Below are 5,162 nucleotides of genomic sequence, written 5' to 3' on the forward strand. Positions count from 1 at the left end.
TTTTTGCCCTAACATTGAGGCTCGCATTATAAAAATAAGGGTCTACACTTGCGAAACTCAGGGTTGAATTTTAAAAATGATGCTTTGTAAAGCACAAAATCGGACTTGCTCACCGTAGCTATCTCCACGGCAGGTTAAATTTCTCGCCGTCTATTGTGTTTTAGTTCCCTTCTCATGCAAACCATGGTGACAAACAGTACCCAAAAGGCTCTGGTGCTCCCAAACGGCGGCTTGATGATCTGCGTAACCCACCTCTAGCCGCATCTCAAGGAGCGTAGGAACGGCGTTACAAGTAAATAAGGCAGCGTCCTGCTTTAGGAAGAAAGCGTGTTGGATTTGAAACCCTCGGGTAGGACAGGAGGAGCATGTCTTCTTGGGTCAGCGATGAGCGTCGGCACGTATTATCTGATCCAGAGCCGATGTCTGTCGCCGCTTTAGCTCTGGAATTACTCTGAGACCCAGGAGGCTCCATTTTCCTTAGGCTGTCACCTAAGGGAGTCGAGATAAAGACAGTTTAACAAGCACAGGGAATAAAAAAGGAAACCAACGGACGTGACAGCAACCACCGACCACCTCTCACCAGCAGGCAGACGCCCAGCCATCTCGGTGCGACGGCTGCCTTGGGAAGACTCCCCCAGTCCCGAATTTCTTGCTGAGCGTGACACTACGTGGAACGGACCGTGGTACCTCGTCGGTCAGCTCGGGGCAGCGGTCTCTGCTGTGTCCCCTCCCAGCCAGCTCGCTGGGGCAGCAGAGCGAGAAACGGAGAAGCCCTTGGTTCTGCATAAGCACCGCTCAGCAGTAGCTAAACATCGGTGCGCTGTCAACGCTCAAAACGGCACCGTGCAAGCTGTGATGACAAAAAAATGACCTGTATCCCAGCACAGAAACCCTTCTGTGCCCGCTCACGATTCCTATTCCTATGAGAAACCCATGAAAAATAGGGCATTTGACTTATCGGGGAGAAATGCAAACACGCTCCCGGTCTCTGGCTGGCATCTGGCTTTACTTGCATGACCTAGAAAGTACGCACAAGTCTACGCGGTTTCTTCTGCACCTTGGGAAAGGCGTCTCTTGCCTCGATTTCCAAGGAGAAACTCCCAAAAGCGGCACCACAGAGGTATTCCTAAACCTCGCTAACTGAGAGCAGGGTAGGGTGGCTTTGGGGGGGGGGGGGGGGGGGCTGTGCGGCTGGCTATGGGGCAGGCGGTGGGCTTTGGGGTGGGGGGGGGCTGCTGGGGGGTTACTGACGCTGTCCCGTAGCGAATTACGGTGGTCGTGGGGCGACCGTTCAGCGTCCGGCCCCTCCTGGAGCGACTCCGGGCGGAGGGTACGTCAACGGTGAGCGCTGGGGGAGCTGCCCCACGGCGGGGGGGGGGACACACACAAAACAACCCCGTTCTGCCCCACGGCTCTGTGGGGTCTCTTCTTCCCAGCCCCACGGCTCGACGGGGCCCGGCTCGTTCCCCCCCCCTCCCCCCCAGGTGGAAATGCGGAAAGCTTTGACGGATTTTGTGCAGAGGGAATTCAAAGTGCTGCGGGGCCAGGCCCGGGCCCTGCACGCCGCCTTGTAGCGCGTGGGGTGCCCCGCTCGTGGAGGAACCCGCCCCACGGTGAGACGGCCGGCCCCACGGCGAGACGGCCAGCCCCACGGTGAGACGGCCCCCACGGCCGTCCCTGCAGCCTTACGGGACCCACAGATGGGACGGACTAACCCCACGCTGCAATGGCCGTGGGGCCTGGACGGACGGACAAACGAGCTGCCCCCCTCCCCCCCCAGCTCCCCGTTCCTGTGCACGGTGCCAATAAAAATGGCTGAGCCTCGGGGATCTCTGTACCTGGGTGACAACGGGGGGGTAAAAAGGGACCTGGGGGGGGGAAATTGGGGTGCTGGGGGGGGGTCCCCGAGAGGGTGGGAGGTGGAGACGAGCGTGGCCTGATCCCACATGTTTATTGAAGCAGAAGCTGGTGTGTTTTTTTGGGGGGGGGGGGGAGTTCCCCCACTGTGCACACCTGGGGAAACCCCCCCTGGAAGGGGCAAAAGGGGGGGCTCGGACCCCCTGAAATGGGGTTCAGAGCTCCCCCGTGCCCCCCACCCCCCCGGAGTGCTGCCACAGAGCAGGGGGTCCCCAAACACAGGGTAAGGGCCGGGGGGCTGGAAACACCTTGTCCAAGTTTTGCCCCCACTCCCTGAACTGGGATGGGGGGGGGGAAGGCGTGGCCCGGTGGGTGTGGCCGGGCATGGCCGAGTCATCACTCCTCCTTCTTGTCCCAGGGGCCATCATGGGATGCCGGGGCGGGGGGGGGGGGGCAGTCAGAGGGGGTGTTAAGGGGTACGAAAGGGGGTTGGGGGGGGGTTGAAAGGGGGTTGGGGGGGGGGTCATAGGGGGTTAGGGGTGCCCCCCCCCCCCCCTACCTGCAGGCGCGCGTGCTGGTCCAGAAGCCGGTCGTACACCCGCGTCAGCCCCTCGGCCTGGCACCGCATGGCCTGCACCTCGTTCTCCGCCTTCTCCAGAGCTGTTGGGGGGGGGTTGTCTGTGTCAGGGTCACCCCCAAATAAACCAGCAGCGCCCCACACACACACTGTAACGCCCCCCCACACCATAACGCCCCCCCACAGCCCTGCCCGTACAGCGTTTGCTGACCGCCAGCTCCTCCTTCAGCTTCTCCACCTTGGCCTTGAGGGTCTCGTTCTTGTCGTGGGAGGGGGACGACGGACCGCCCCTGTCACCCCCTGCCTCCTGCAGCTGCTGGCGGGTGGGGGGGGGGGCACATCAGGGCCCGAGGCGCCTGGATGCCTCCTTCGCCCCCCCCCCCCCGCCTCCCGCCATACCTTCCACAAGGCATCGTTATCCTCCGTGTAACCTCAGGCGGCTTGGCTGGCGCCTTCCGCCTGTTTCCGGAACGTTTCGCTGGAAGCACCCAGCACGGCCTGCTGCGAGATGAGGGTGACCAGGCGGCGCAGGAGGCTGCAGGAGGCAGGGTAAGCCGGGCTCCGCGGCACCCCCAGACCCCCCCCCCCAGACTTGCCCCCCCCCCCCCAAACTCACAAGGAGAGCAGGAGGGCGAAACCGGCCAGGTAGAGGTTGCGCTGGGCTCAGAAAAGCTTCATGTGGAAATGCTCGAGGGCGCCGGGGCTGCTCTGCAGGGCCACCCGCTCCGTCACGTCGTATGAGGAGATTGAAGTAGACGGACGCCTGTAATCTTGAGAGCAGACAGCAGACGACCCTTTATTGCTAAAACACACACATACTTATAGTCACATATTCTGCAAAGTCACTGTACACGCGCACAAAAATAAAATGAAATATGATTGGTTATATCAACGCTGTACACGTGCATAAACATAGGACACAATTGGTTATATTAACTAAACACGCGAAACTTGTCTCAGTCTAATTGGTCAAGATAAACTGCCGAATTGCGGTTCTTTGTGCCAAGTTCCCTTTATCTTGGAATGTGCACCTGTGTTCTTCTAATTGGCATCTTTCTTTTTTTGTCTTCTTGTTTATTCTGTTCAAGGTCTTCTAAAGGCATCTGGAATGCTCTTGCGACCGTTAGCTAAATATGTGTCCACAAGTCCCCCTTTTTTGTTTTTTGACAAGTAACAACATGCTGTATTGCCCTTTGCAAAAACCTATGAACACAGCTAATTAAACACGGCAAAAGCAACATTATACCTAATAAAATACATAAGAATAAAAGACTGTTCAGTTAATGCCAATGACACACAAAAAGAGGTTTGATTAATAGCTTTAGTCAGTGTCACCCAAACATTCTTACTGTCCCACGGTGTTAAATGATGTGGATCAATCACTGGTGCCACTGTCATGCTGCTTGCTACAGTCAGCGTGTTCCATATCAATCTCAGCATAAGGTTTCATCCATTTAGTTGGAATCCACTTCAGCCCATTTTCTGTAATGACACAAGCATAACCTCGGCCCCACGTTATTACTTTAAAAGGTCCCTCCCATTGCTGACGCTCCATATTTTTAACCCAGACTTTCCACCCATTATCAATATTTTGAATCCCACTATTCATTGTTTGAAAATGCCGAACTACAGGGGGGACAACTGACTCTCCACGCAGGGTCAAAAAATTCATCACATATATTGCTTTCATGAGTCTATTTGAAGGAGGTTCCCCTAATTCCCCCTTTTTTTGTTTTTCCAAAAAGTCTTTTAATACTTTATGAGTACGTTCGATTATAGCTTGACCTGTGGGAGAATGAGGAATGCCAGTAATATGAGTAACTCCCCATTGCTGAAAAAATTCCCGAGTCCGTTGTGCTATAAAACATGGTCCATTATCTGTTTTTACCTGGGCCGGGACACCCATTACTGCAAATGCTTGTCGTAAGTGTGTTTGTAGATGTCGGCTTGTTTCGCCCGCAAGTGCTGTGGCCCATATCATCAAGGAATATGTATCAACAGAAACATGAACATAACACAATTTTCCAAAAGCTGGTACATGAGTCACATCAGTCTGCCACAATTGCAAGGACTGCAGACCCCTAGGATTTACATCTCCGTGCCCAGATAATTTCTGGCACTCAGCACAGGATTGAATGATGGCTTTGGCATCTGCTATAGAAATCTGAAACTGTTTGGCTAATACTTTCACTGGTTGGTGGAAAAAACTATGAGCTCCATGTGCCTGTAGAAGTTTATTGGGGGGTGGCCCGGTCCATACAGGATTAGCTAGCAAATCAGCTCGTTTATTCCCTTCTGTGATCCATCCAGGCAAACTGGTGTGACTTCACACACGCATTATATAATAACACTTTGTCCGTTGGTTTAACAGAAATAGCAACATCTTAAATTTTTCAAACAATGTGATGTTATCAATTTCTTTCAAATAAGCCCATCTCAAGCGTTTTACTACACCTACCACATCTAAAGAATCAGCAATAATATTGACCTCAACATCCTGCCACTTTTTAAATACTTCTGTTACAGCTTGAAGTTCCACCACTTGGGGGGAGCCTTCACATGTGACAATGTGATTTTTCCATACCTGACCTTCTTTCCAAACTACTACTGCCTTTCTTGTTTTTCCACTGCCATCCGTATATACTGTAGGACCATCAGTAGGTAACTGTGCACACAATTCTTTTTCTTCTAGTTGTATATTTTGTAGCAAGGTAAACATTTTGTGTGC

At 53.8% G+C, this 5,162-nt stretch overlaps 1 non-coding gene across 1 annotated transcript; it reads left to right on the forward strand.

Moving 5' to 3' along the window:
* Positions 1–376: 376 nt before the first annotated feature.
* Positions 377–461, forward strand: LOC128138532 (small nucleolar RNA SNORD45). Its single transcript, XR_008234068.1, has one exon. It is a non-coding gene; the product is annotated as a small nucleolar RNA SNORD45 (small nucleolar RNA).
* The last annotated feature ends 4,701 nt before the right edge of the window (positions 462–5,162 follow it).

The sequence above is a fragment of the Harpia harpyja genome, unplaced genomic scaffold, assembly GCF_026419915.1.
Source record: "Harpia harpyja isolate bHarHar1 unplaced genomic scaffold, bHarHar1 primary haplotype scaffold_54, whole genome shotgun sequence".
Lineage (NCBI taxonomy): Eukaryota > Metazoa > Chordata > Aves > Accipitriformes > Accipitridae > Harpia > Harpia harpyja.